Consider the following 14,734-nt stretch of genomic DNA (forward strand, 5'->3'; position numbering starts at 1 on the left):
AGGGGAATGTGAAAGAGTACAGACTGTATGATCCCATTTATAAGAACTTAAAAGCAGGTCAAATGAATAACAAGTCAGAATACTGGTTTCCTTTGGGAGAAGAAGGAGGTTCTGATTAGCAGTGTGAATAAGAGAGGTTTTGGAGTTCTGGAAATGTGTTTTTAATAAGAACCATAAATGTAAAAAATTATATAGGTATATGAAATGACTTTGAAAATAGTATATTCAAATATCAGGAAATGTTTTGAATATGATTTCAATGTCCCCCTCCCTGCCTGCCTGTGCCCTGCTTAGGTGTGGCTGATGCCAACAGGGCCCCCCTGCCCTGGGCTCTCTTGTCTTCTCTGGTTAGACCCCGGGGCAGGGCTCCAGTTCTAGAAAAAAGCAAGGGCTGAGGTTTGTGTGTGAACTGAGCTTCCAAAGAACTCCAGATCTCAGAGCTGGTGTCTCTCAGGCAGGCTTCCATTCTCTTTAAGAACACCCCTGCTGGAGTCACCCAGCCTCTGCTCAAATGATGCCAGTGATGAGAACTCACAACTTTGTAAAACTGACCATGGTGGGGAGCCTTTGGGGTTCCATCAGTCACAGTCTGCCCTGTGGCTCCCATCCTGGGAACAGGGACAACTTTGAAGAAGCCTGTACCTTCTTCCTTATCTTCATATGTATACATTTGTTAACTTTTATTTAAGTGCAGGTTTGTTACATAGGTAAACTTGTTCATGGGGGCTTGTTATACAGATTATTTCATTACCCAGGTATTACGCCTACTACCCATTAGTTGTTTTTCCTGATCCTCTCCCTCCTCCCACCCTCCACCCTCCAAAACACCCCAGTGTGTGTTGTTCCCCTCTATATGTCCACGTGTTCTCATCAGTTAGCTCCCACTTGTAAGGGAGAACATGTGGTATTTAGTTTTCTGTTCCTATGTTAGTTTGCTAAGGATAATGGCCTCCAGCTCCATCTATGTTCCTGCAATGAATATGATTTCATTCTTTTTTATGGCTGCATAGTTATTCCATGGTATACCTGTACCACTTTTTCTTTATCCAGTCTATCATTCATTGATGGGCATTTAAATTGATTCCATGTCTTTGCTATTGTGAATAATGCTGCAATGAATAAGCACATGTATGTGTCTTTATGATAGAATGATTTATATTTCTTTGGGTATATACCCAGTAATGGAATTGCTGGGTTGAATGGTATTTCTGTGTTTAGGTACAATTTTTCATTTAAAAATATTTTTCTTTGATTCTGTTACTGTAATATATAACTCATAGAACAATAGTCGTCTAATCTGGCAATTCACTTCCTAAGATGAAATATGCACAATAAATAATGCAATAATTTTTCTCTAATGTATATCAATTTCTACTTATCAAATTTCCACATATGGTCCCCTTTTTAATGTTTTTCACAGGTAATATGTAATTTTATTTTGTTTTATTTTATTTTTTTTTTTTGAGACGGAGTCTCGCTCTGTCGCCCAGCCTGGAGTGCAGTGGCCGGATCTCAGCTCATGCAAGCTCCACCTCCCGGTTCATGCCATTCTCCTGCCTCAGCCTCCCAAGTAGCTGGGACTACAGGCGCCCACCACCTCACCCGGCTAGTTTTTTGTATTTTTTTTAGTAGAGACAGGGTTTCACCATGTTAGCCAGGATGGTCTCGATCTCCTGACCTCGTGATCCGCCCGCCTCGGCCTCCCAAAGTGCTTGGATTACAGGCTTGAGCCACCGCGCCCGGCCTGTAATTTTATTTTTATCTTTTATGTGGCACGAAAAAAAAACTAAAATTTATTTTAAAGCTAATGCTTTATAATATTTATATAAAGTAAGAGCTCAGTTTTTTTCTCTCTAGGCCTCTCTTCTAATCCTATCTACTGGAAGTAACCACTGTAAACAACTTGATCTTGTTCGTGAATTGATTTTTTTCTTTTGCTTTTACAGATACAACAACAAAAATATGCACGAGTTTTAGCTACTGTTTAAGGAAAATGGAATAAGGTACTGCATCAAGGGTTACAAAGGGAAGCAAACTGAACGTGAGACGGTATGGAGTGGTGGGGGCTGGGGAAACTGAGGCAGACAGCTATGTCTAAAGGGGGCAGATTTCCACACCTCATTGAATTGCTGCCCATGGGAATACAGGCTGGCTTACTAAAGCTTCAGATTTTCCAAGAGAAGTTGAAATAAAGATTGTTGTAATGACAATTCCTTGTTTTTAAATGTTGACACCAAAGTCAAATTTGTTAAGAAAGGTGCCAGCCACAATAAATACTTCTTCAGGCCTTGTCCAGCCAGCAGGCTGCCAGATTGGAATCTCCATTAAAAATATCAGTCAGCCACTTGCTTATTTTCCTATACACTGTAATGTAGTTATCTTTCCAGATCAGCACATGTATATTCCTTAATTATTCTTAAAGACCGCATAGTATTTCATCACATAGCTGGAACATTTATCAGTTCCTTACTGATGGTTAGGACTTCTGCAAATGTTTAAACATCATGTTTCTTAGTCCCTACTTCTGGCCTAGAATGTTTCTCCAACATTCCATCTTTCCACTTCCCTCATCTATTTCTCATAGCTGTTTCCTGACCACACTTCTCCCAGACCACCTTCAAATGAATGACTGAGCTCTTCCACTTACTCATCATTTACAGCAGTATAATTTTAGACAAAATTCATTTGAAGTCAGTTTGAGAGAAATGTGACCATATATACTGGAGCATTTTAGTTCATAACCATTGATCCAGGTCCCTTTTAATCTCCCAACTGTCTCCACTTGGAAAATAAATTTCACAGCCATCTTCCCCATAATCCTACCCACCAGACAAAACCACTCTTAACATTTTGTTATAATCCACTCCAGTCATTTTTATAGATATTTTACGTCTTTGATCTTATTCTACATATAAAATTTTATCCTCTAATTTTATATTTAACACTGAAATCTAGGCATTTTATGATATTATTCAAAACATTTTACAGATATTTGAATGACTACATTATTTTTATTCTCACTTGTTTAATATCACTCTTATTTTTAGAAACTTCATTTATTTCCAAATATTAATATTATAAACAGCATTGCAATGAATGTCTTTAGGCAGAAAAATCTTTCCTCATTTCAGATCATTTCCATTAATAGAATCCCAGAAAAAGAATTTCCCAGGTAAGGGTAAGAATATTTTCAAGACTCTTGAATAGCATGCCACGTTCCTTTCCTAAAGGCTGGAGCCACTTTATATTTCTTCCAGCTGTGTTGAGTGTGTCTGTGTCACTGCACTCAATCTCTGATATTGAATATTCGCATTTTTTACAGTTCTATTAATCTGTTATGTTAAAAATAGTATCTCATTGTTATTCTAATTTCCATTTTGTTGATAATGAGTGAGGTTGAAAAATGTTCAAATGTTTATTAGCCATTAATATGCCTCTATTTCATTGTCTTTGTTCCTTTCCCCTTTATTTATTGGGAACTTAATGCTTTTATTACCTTTTGGCAGGAGTTCTTTTTCTATTAAGGTTATCACCCGTTGTCCTATTTGAAACAAGTATTTTCTCTGGTTTATTTGCCTGTTAAGCAATTTGGAGAGAACTCGTACGTGAAAAATCTACTGATCTCCCTCTCTGTTATTTCTTCTACTCCTTTTGAGCTTAAAACATGATCACTCCAGTTTATTTGCAGATTTGACCACTATTTATTTCCATTTTCTACTAGATTTTTATGATTTATGATTTTTTTTTTTTTTTTTTTTTTTTTTTTTTTTTTTTTTTTTTTTTTGAGACGGAGTCTCGCTCTGTCGCCCGGGCTGGAGTGCAGTGGCGCGATCTCGGCTCACTGCAAGCTCCGCCTCCCGGGTTCACGCCATTCTCCTGCCTCAGCCTCCTGAGTAGCTGGGACTACAGGCGCCCGCCACCGCGCCCGGCTAATTTTTTTTGTATTTTTAGTAGAGACGGGGTTTCACCGTGGTGTCGATCTCCTGACCTTGTGATCCGCCCGTCTCGGCCTCCCAAAGTGCTGGGATTACAGGCGTGAGCCACCGCGCCCGGCCGATTTATTTATTTTTAAACAAGCTCAATTCTTCTTAGTGAGGGCATACGATATAAGGCTGAGGTTTAATAGGAAGTTATCAACTATATTTTGTTTTGTTCTTCTTCTTGGAAATCCTATTTCTGCTATTGATTGTACATTTTAATAAGATACTTCTGTTCCAAGCCAATTATGCGAAGACACAATTGGAAACATAAAGAATAAGGAATAAATGCTTTTTCTCTCACTTCATTATTCAGATGGAGAAATGCTAATTGCCACTCCGCATAAGACAGTTCCTGCTTTTAACCAAGTAAATTTGGTAAAAAAAAAAATACACATATTCTTTGTCTGGGGTAATGGTAGAAATGAAATGTTGAATTACTAAAATCTGTTGTTTTCCAGGTAGCTATGCACAGTAACTTGTATCTACAGATGAATTCTAGTTCAAAGGGTTTCTATGAGTTGTTAACCAAAAATTCAGTGACAAGGACTAGCACAATTTTGTAATGCAAAAGAAAATGCCAAGCAAACTCTCCAGACAATAGGCTATTTATTACAGTTTGTCGAAGTGAAGCAAGTACATAATTTCTTGATGCAGCTGACACATTCAATTATCTTCTAAAAGTTTCTATCACAGGACTCCTTTCAGCCATATATTGGGAACAAAAATTTAATCCATAATTACAGATATTTCATGTGCTTTATATGAAAAACCCAACAATCCCTTCCTGAGGCATTCTGTCTTCCAGACAAACTGGAAAAAGAAAATAAATGCTTGGCAATCAAGACTTGCAAAGTGGCAGTGAGGGGCAGTCAAGTAGCTGACAGCTGAAAACAAGGAAAAAATTTGTACAATATAGCCTATGGTTTGGATTTGCAGAGGAAATAATTTGTTGTATATCATAGACTCACAGATGTCTGGGACTGAAAAGGACTTTGTGAGCATTAACTTTGTCTGTCTCCCTGCTTGTCCGATAGCCAATAAAACTTTCCAAATCTAGGTGTGTATCTTAAAAATCAAAATGTGGTAATGCGGAAAATCAGAGGCTAGGTTTAAGACCAATTCCACCATTTTCTAACAGCATTTCCTTGGGGGATAATGTGTCCAACTCAAACAATCTTGAATTCTTTTCTGAATATATAAGGTTCTTAATATGTCCCTGGCTGAGTTTATGTGATGTTAATATGATACCATGCACGAGACTTCCAGCTCCTTCTTAACAATAAACGTCAGTCATTTCTCTCCCTCCCTCACCACTCCCCACAGAGAGATTTGGAAGGAAGAGCTGTGAAATAACCTCAAGATATTTAACAATACGTACCAACCCTCTAAGATAGGAAACTTCCCTGCATGCCTGACTTATATTTTTCATGTTGTAGCTTTAGCCCATTTCTTCTGATTTACTTGCCAGTAGAGTTTTTGAGTAGAGATGATAAAACTTGGTAAGATAACCTTTCATTTGATGTTTCTGTAGACTTGATAACTGCCATCCATGGATGGTTCACGGGCCTTCTCTTCCTTCCCGAAAGCCTTAAATAAATGAGAGACAGTAAGATTATATTGCCAAATAGCATCTGACAAATGCCTTCTTTTTTCCTTTATATTTTATATCCATCTCCCCTACCTCCACCCTGTGTGCTTTACTTTTATAATTCTAGAAAGGAATACCTAAGATGTTTTTCCTGGTTTTAGGTTGAACTGTCCTCTTCAAGTCATCTATTCATCACAGCAAGGGCCAAGGAAATGCATTTTGCGGATCACTTCCATTGTCCATGAGCTATTTTGTGGCTGAACTGAATTTGGCATTTAATCTTAGCTTCCCCTCAAATTAATGTCAATTGACTGCATTAAATGCTTGTCTGTTTTACTTAAAATGCATAAGACAAGTATAAAACAAAATATACTCACAGGTATAAAGAAAAAGTTCTCTCATTTATGGAAAAATACTTAATAAATTAGGAGGAGCTTAAGAGAACATATTTTCATTTTCAAATAAGGAAAACCAAGACTCAGAGATGTCCAAGGAGGTGCCAACACCATAAATGAGTTAGTCAGTGTACATTAAGGAATGAGTTGCATTTGGTGACTCATTTAGTTCTCTATTTGTCTATTCCCGAGCTGATGGAAAGGATTTGCACGACTCAGGTCATTGTCTTTAAAGTCATTCTTTAAAACCACACATCAAAGTCACATATGGTTGGAAAAAACTTAACATTGCTTGGGAAAATAGCTAAGGCAATCACTGGCAGAGAATTAATTGGCAGTCAAACAAAATCAGCAGAAAGAATCAATGATTATTTTTCTACTTGGCAATCATTATCATCATTATTGTTATAGTGGGGTAGTTGACATTATTGTTCAGCAAATGTGCACTTCCTTCTCCATCCTGCTGTGGGTGGAATTAACCCACTCTATTGATGTTGGGGTTGCCATGTAACTTGCTTTGACCAGTACATATTAGCAGAGATGACGCAAGCTGAAGCCTCAAATGTGCTGGTGTCTTTTGGCTTTCTTGGTTCTCTGGTGACCCACCATGAGAAGAGTATGACTCAGATAGCTATTGTTTCTTAAACTTGGCCCTGGAGTAAACACTCATGGAATAAAACTGAACCCAACCAGCAGCTGGAGCCAAGTCCAGCTGACCTACAGGTTGGAGCAGAGCTGTTCATTTAAGTCCATAGTGTAATAATAAAATCAACCTGCAGACTTTTAAACAAAAGAATATATGAGAGTCATCGTAAGCCTCTGAGTTTGGAGGTGGTTTGTGATGCAGCATCATTGTGGCAATAGCTGATAGTGCATATAACTAGCCTTTGAATATGAGCTACATGACAGGCTCTGTCATCAGCACTTTAATGATCTCACCTGAATCTAATAATAACACCATTATGTAGACTACATTATTAATTCCATATTATAGATGAGAACATGGATGTTCAGAAGGGTCAGGAAACTTACCCAAGAAGATATAACAAGTGGCTGCAAAATTAATTGGATCAATGTCTTCCTAATTCCAACATCTTTGATGTTCTAACTATGTCTTTTCTCCTGAAAGAGGAGAAATTAAAGCTATTTTTGGTACTCACCGAAGAGTTTACATTGTGGTCCTGAAAACAAACAACTGCCACTCAACTCCTCTCTTCTATTCCCAATTGTTATCACAAATGAATTGTTAAGGGTTACATTCCAACTTTTCCCAAGAACTGGACTGATTCAGCTCTTAGAAATGCATTCTAAGAGCAATTGATAAAGAGTTGTCCCAGGGAGGCAGACTAGTAATTTTCAGATGACTTTCACCGCAAAATGCCATCAAGCTTAGGAGCTGCATGTCTTGGCCATGAAAAAATAAGTGATAACACTGCTTTGATGTTCAGTGTCATCTATAAACTCTCTGGAGCCTCAGAGATTAATATCATATAAAATATTCCCTGCTTTGACTGTAGTGAGAGCAACCCAACAAGATATTCTTTTTTTCAGGCAAATAACAATTCCTTTATTAGAATTAGCTCATTTACAGTACTATTATTTTTATATTTTCCTGGGAGCTTCAGAACAACTTCAGTGTCTCCATTATACATTTCTGAAAATATTCATTTCTTATAGGAAAGGAAGGAATCTCTCTACTAAAGCTCTAGCTACATTCTCCTATATCTCTGATTTCTTCTACTGGTCCTCTCTCCTCCAAACTCTGGCATCAGTGAGACATGGCCACAGCTAAGAAGAAAGGACAACCTTACTTCCCCAGCTTCAGTGAGAAGGTTTTCTTGACAATTCCACACAGAAGTGGGATGGAAATTCTTTGAGTGGTGAGCTGGGTATGGCTTCTCCTAAGAAGGTTTGATCTTCCTATAGGAATGGGAAGGAGGCAGGCAATGCTGGTAGAGATTAGTCTAGCTACAATGCAATATCCAAAAAGGATGGTCCTTGTAAATGTTGAGTCTTGGGTTCATGTCTTCTGTGCAGAATATTTGTGAGGTGCAGGAAGCAGATAGATGGGAGTTAGAAGCAATGCCAGCAACAGCATCACGTATCAGTATGTTAACCACCAATGACCTGATCCTTCATTTTCTGGCACAGCATAAGGTTGAGAATCTTGTAACCCCAGAATGGGATTAGAATCACAACAATAACTGAGATGCCCAGTGAATGGAAGATCCTAACATAATATCTGATTCATTCCTTAATTAGCCCATTTGACAAATATTTATGAAAGGTCTACTATGTGAAAAACATACAGCAATGAAAAAAAGAAGCAGACTCTTGCGGATCTTACAGTCTAGAGACAGATAAGAAAGGGAGAAACAAATACATATAGGACACAATATAAGTTAGCATAGTGAAAAAAGCTAAGGCAGGATAAAGAATGGATTGGAATAATTTACATATGGTGGTCAGATAAAGTCTCTGTTAGAAAGAAATATTTGAATAAAGCCCTCAATGAAACAAGAGCATAAACCCTGTAAGGGTTTCCAAGGGGAAAAGAGCCCTGGCCAACAGCCTAGAATTGTGAGCATGGTTGGTCTTGTCAAAGAATTACAGTGAGACCAGTATGCATGGAGAACAGTCAGTGAGGAAATCAGTGGTAGGTAGACAGGAGCCAGATCATGTAGAATCTTATAAGGGATGACTGCAATTTAGATTCTATTGCTGGTAAGATCAGACACCACCAGAAGGTTTTCATCATGAAAATGACCCAGCTTTATTTTAAAAGAAGTCCTCTGACTACTGTGTCAAGTGACCATGGCCTTGTAAGAGTAGAAGTATGGAGACCAGATGAGAGATTATTAATAAAGGCAAGACATGATGGTGGTTGTTTGAAGGAGCCTGAGAGCAGTGTAGGAGTTGAAGAGTGGTTGGATTATGGATATATTTTGAAAGTAGAACCAACAGAATTTGATAAGAACTTGCATTTAAAATGAGAGATGACAGTATTCAAAACTGATTGCAAACACTTTGACTTCAGCAACGGGGTGCATGGTAGCATCATTTACTGCATGGAAAATACTGGGAGAGGGGAGGGTTAGTGTGGACAGGGGAGAAGGTAAGGGCTGTATTTGGAGATGTCTATTAGACATCCAAATGGAAATGCTACATAGAAGGTTGGATACACAAGTCTGAAGTTCAGGGGAGAGGTGTTGGCTAGAGATAGAAATTTACAAGTCATCAGAGTAGCCATGAGAGGAATAAGTCAGTTCCTATGTTTGAAGGCTGAAAATAAGAAAACGAGTCAACAAAGTAGCCTGAAAGGGAAACAAAGTGAGGTGGAAGAAAAATCGGGGGATTAATGTCCCAGAGGCCAAGGAAAGAAAGTGTTTGAGGAAGGAGATATTGCAATATGTTGCTAGTTAGTCAGGTAACCGGAAGACTGAAGACTGACTGTGGGATTCAGCAATGTGGATTTCATTGATGACTACTGTGAAAGCTGTTTCTCTGCAATGATGAGGGCAAAACCATTAATGGAGTTGATCCGAGAGAGTGTTTCTGAGGTATTATGCTACAAAGGCACAAAGTGAGGTGGGGGTTAGAGGAGTCAAGAGAAGTTTGTGTTTGTCTTTTTGTTTTAATCATGAAGGTAGCACAGCTATTTTTATGTTATTGAAGATGATCTAGGAGAAAGAAAATATTTGATAATGTGGAATAGAGAGAGCAAGACTGATGGCAGAACTAATGGCTATGAGTGTTCTGGGGAATGGGATCCAGTTACATATGGAAGGATTGGTCCTACACAGCAGTATGGATATAATTCATCATCATGGGCAGGGAACCAGAGGATATCATTACACATAAAGATGGGTTAGGAGATTGGGGTAGGAGAATGAGGAAATACTCTTCTTATGAATTCTATTTTTTCAGCAAAATGAGAGTGAGCCACATGTTGATACTGAGGATGAGGAGGGGATATTGACGGTTTAAGGAAAAAAGAGAGGTGAGTTGTCACCTAGGAGGATAGAAGAATGTTACAAGAATTGTGTAAGGGTCTCTTGGCAGTGATGGGAGCTCAGTAAAGTCATAAACTAAAGTGTGGCCAATCAGCCTGGGTGTGTGTGCTTCTCAAACCACATTCAGCCTATGCATAGTGGACAGAGAGTTGGGTTGAACTTAAGTGGAGTTTTACCAGGCAAGTATGACAAAGGGATAGAGCAAGGGAGTTGAGTTAATAACCTACTTGACAGGTTTATGATATAGAATAATTAATGCAACTATTTCTAAGCATTTTGTAAATTCTGCTCCCAAGAATATTGTTTTACCAATCAGAATAGATTAAGTTGCACCATCTTAGAAGTAGAATTAGCCTATGACTAGCTTCATTATTGATATCAAGCACATGTTAATCATTATATTTCATAATGCTATTAATAGCATGTCATTACAGACAACATAGTATAAGCTTTGTGTTAAACCAATAATAACTCGATGATTTCAAGGTAAGTATGTCTTATAACAATCAATGTTACAGATATGATAATAAGTGGGAGAAATCCAGTCACTGAATGAACTCTTCTATCATCCTTAATAAAGCATAAACATCAAAATCATACAGCATCTAACCTCCCTCTCTCAGCGGCAGCTCCACAGGCAACTCTTTCTTGCTACCAAGGATATTTTCTTGGAATAAATTTAGTTTGAATTTCCTTCCTTCCTTCCTTCCTTCCTTCCTTCCTTCCTTCCTTCCTTCCTTCCTTCCTTCCTTCCTTCCTTCCTTCCTTCCTTCCCTCTCTCCCTCCCTCCCTCCTTCTATCTTACATTATTTTGTTTCCTGTTGTTTTCTTTCCCTCCTTCTCTTCCTCTCTCCCTCTTTTCCTTTCTTCCTTGCCTTTTTACTTTCATCACTTTCTTTTTTTCTTAACATTCAGACTTAATATTAAAAGAGAAAGAAAAAGCCCAACTTGTAGAATGTATCCATTCATGAGTACTACACCCACCACCTTCCGTCTGCTCTCCAGAGCTTTACTGATAATATCACTTCAGAACTTGGAGAGTTTCCATGGTAACAGTTTTCCAACCTTTTTTCTTTGAAAAGAATCCCTCCTGTCCTAAGAGAAATCACCTGAAAAGTAGCCATCCAGCTGCCTTTGTTCCACTTTGTCTCAGACTTCACCCATTATCTGCAGTCAGAGTTAGGTCAAGAGCCTTGCTTGTAACTTGTGAAGTGGAGCAGCATCCACAGTGGCTGCCCAGGGCTGGGCTGAACCCTGCTCCCCTCCACCCTCCGCCCTTCCATCTCCCACCTGCACTTGAAGTACGTGCAGAGTCCAGGAGGAAGGGGCACATCAAAGCCTCTTTTCAAAAACATCTGAATTTTTTTAAACTGTTGCCCAATATCAAGTCCTAAAAGCAAAAACAACAAACTCAGTTACCTGCTACTTAAGAGCAGATTTATTACATTTGGCCCAAAGCATTTTTGTTATGATTGGAATACTGTGCACGTCAGCCGGGAGGAGGGTTGGCCACAGTGCTTCGCTTGGTTACTTTGTGGATGCTGCCTTGTTTGCCCCTCTACCTGCCCTTGCTGCTCTCAATATTCCTTTTTCCCATCATTGTGGCAGAGTCTTCCTTCCTGGTCCAGGAGTTGCCCTCTGGATGTCGTCATGGAAAGAGATCAGAGATTAGTCACTTAATGGTAAAGTGATATGGAGGCTCCAGTAATTTCTTTGTATGGCTCACCTTTTGCCAAACTAATAGGCTGGCACTTATTCTCTGACTGATATGCTCCTTCTTATCCACAGTCAGGAAGAGGGCATCAGAGTCAGTTCTGGGGCTTTCTTTGGGTACTGTCTGCATGTCTATGGCTGGTTCTTGTCTTTGCAACCTTGGCTGGAGTCTTAGGTAGCCCCAGGAACATAGTAACTAGGTGTTAAGGAGTTACAAAAACCACTGAAGTAATCTTAGAGAAAAGAGAAAAACTTTGATTTTGGAACAAGAACTACTTTGTGGGTGTTGAAAGCCGTTTTTCTAAAGTGGAACTACTGTGCTAGACAACTGAAAGATTACAACTCAGGGGTGTAAATTCATGGAATAAGTCTAACTCCCTTTGTTGATGCTTACTGACAACTCTTAGGCCTTACACCTCCCTCTTCCTCTTCTGCTCCACATCTTGGGAAGCTGATAAGAAAGCCTGAGTGCTCCCTTCTTTGGCACCTGTGGGAGTTTCAAAAAGCATGCAAGCCTCTTCTTGAAGTGAGACTCCTCACTGTATCCCTATGCCCTAACCACAGTAAAAATCCCAAGCCTGTTTCTTCCCTGTTTTCTCAAAGCCATTTTTAACCCAACTTGAGAGGCAGGCTCTCCCCAGAGGCTCATTATGTAAGTAATAAGCTTTTCTATCCCCTCTTAATGCATGTGTGGTATCATCAGTATTAAAATCTAAACCAAATTTTGGGTGGAAGTCCATCTTGTTTTTGTATAATGTCCACAACAAATTGTACATAAGAGGAACGAGAAAAGACTCCTTCAAAGCAGGCTCAGAGCTACTCTAACAGTAGTAAAACCTTCCCCATCTCTCCATTCAGTAAAGAGGGAAGTTGATACTCTAGAGAGACCATGAGGTTTTGCATTCCCTGAACCCAGTCCAAGCATTAGGCAGGGACAGACTTGCCTACACAATGATTAACCAGGTCTCATTCAGGGGAGAATCCAAAACTCCACCTTTTCATACAGTTCAATAATTTGTCATCTAAAGAAAGCTGGTAGAATAGAAAGCAAAGGGGTAGAACAAGAAAAATTGAAAGACAATGAAAACGGTTCCTGGAGTGAATGACTTAAAGTATGTGCACACACAGTCCCAGCAAGTGGCAGAGCTGAGAGCATATATAGGTCTGTCTCTGAAGACAATGCTTTACTTCTAAGAAATCTGCCCTGGGATCTTAAGTAAAACGTGTATCCACAAAGCTAGACACATGGGTGTCACCCTTGATAGTTCTCTCAGCTTGCCCCATAGCCACTATTCCCCAACTTCTGTCAGTTTTGCCTCTTCATATTTTTCAAAGTATTCACTGCTCATCATCCCTGTGAACCATAGCTTTTACTAAATCACCATCTCTCTGTCTGAGAGTACTGGAATACTGCTTCCTAATTAGCCCTTAGCCTACTCATTCTCCATGCTGTAGCCAGAGTGATCTGAAATCCAAATTTGTTCCTCTGCATAAAACCTTTTAGCACCTCCCCATTATCCTCAAGGTAGGAATTCCTTCACATGTGTTGTCTAAGCACTCCATGATCTAGCTCATACATACTTCTCCGGCCTCATGTCTATTTGCTCCATCCTGGGGCCTTCATGATTATCCCCATGTGTGCCAGGCAAGCTCTTGTCTCCATCTGGGGCTGTTCACATTCCCTTCTCTCTGCTTTTCTCAACTCCTACCCCTCCAAGTTTTCAGTGTTAATCTTCAGGCCTCATCCAGGTGATAACTTCCTCTAGGAAACCCTCTGTAAGCCCTCAGGACTGGTAAGTTGAAACTTATTCTATTTCCAAGGAAAACCATCCTTCACCGCAGCACTTACCTCATTGTGCTATAATTCACTTTTGACCTGATCACAGGCCCCACTAGAATGGGCTTCCTGAATACAGGGTGACTGCCTCACACATAGCAAGGGCGAAATACATATATACAGAATGCATTTCTTCTTTTTGAGAAGATGAATTTATTTATCCGTATTAATGTATTTCATAAAAATCCTTTTGAAATTCTGCCAAAAACCAGCCTTTTCATTTTTAATAATGAGTTGTTTTTTTTAATGGTAATTGAAAAATGTCTTTATGTCATAATTATTTTATTTATTTGTCTAACTTTTATTTTAGGTTTGGAGGTACATTTAAGGTTTGTTATATAGGTAAGCTCATGGTCATGGGGGTTTGTTTTACAAAGCATTTCATCACCCAGGTATTAAGCCTAGTACCCAATAGTTATTTTTTCTGCTCCTCTCCCTCCTTTCACCCTCCACCCTCAAGTAGACACCAGTGTCTGTTTATGAGTTTTCATCATTTAACTCTCACTTATAAGTGAGAACAAAGTGAATTTCTTTAGGTTTCAGTTACAAATCAAGGGAGCCAAGTTAAACATTGAAAGCAAAACACCACAGTCCATGGTACATATGACAATGACTGCAGGTCCATTAACAGGAGGTTGAGCTAACCTGGTGACTCATTAATGAGTAGGAATGTTAGAAAATTGTACTGAAAAATTAAAGGTCTTGAAGAACTCAAAAATTATGTTTAAAATAATTGGTCATCATTCATGATGATATTGATAAACCCTGAATAACACATGAAAGAGAAAGACAAATGTCCAGCTGAGAATTTTTACAGGATATTAAATCAAGAAAAAAATTTTAAATCTCTGTCTGACTTTGACCATACAATTTGGAATTAGGGCAGCCCTCACTCCCGGGATAAGGAAAGCAATGAGTCACAATCATTGTGAGCCACATTATCTGCTTTTTCTGCCACAGAAAAGCTTCATGAATTTTTTTTTTTTTTTTCAAACCCACTTTGGGCTGTTGGGTTCAAGAGCTTCCCACTGAATAGATGAATGCTTAGGACACATTAGGAAGGTTTGGGGAAAGGTCTTATAAATACCTGAATGGCTGAATGGCTGCAGGAAGTGATGGAGCATTTTCCCCTGACATCTACATTCCATTTAGCCTTATTATATTGAGTTTTATGAGGCTAAAATGCTGCCTGGTGAGATGCTTTAGAA

This window comes from Rhinopithecus roxellana, chromosome 5 (assembly GCF_007565055.1).
Source record: "Rhinopithecus roxellana isolate Shanxi Qingling chromosome 5, ASM756505v1, whole genome shotgun sequence".
In the NCBI taxonomy this organism is placed as follows: domain Eukaryota; kingdom Metazoa; phylum Chordata; class Mammalia; order Primates; family Cercopithecidae; genus Rhinopithecus; species Rhinopithecus roxellana.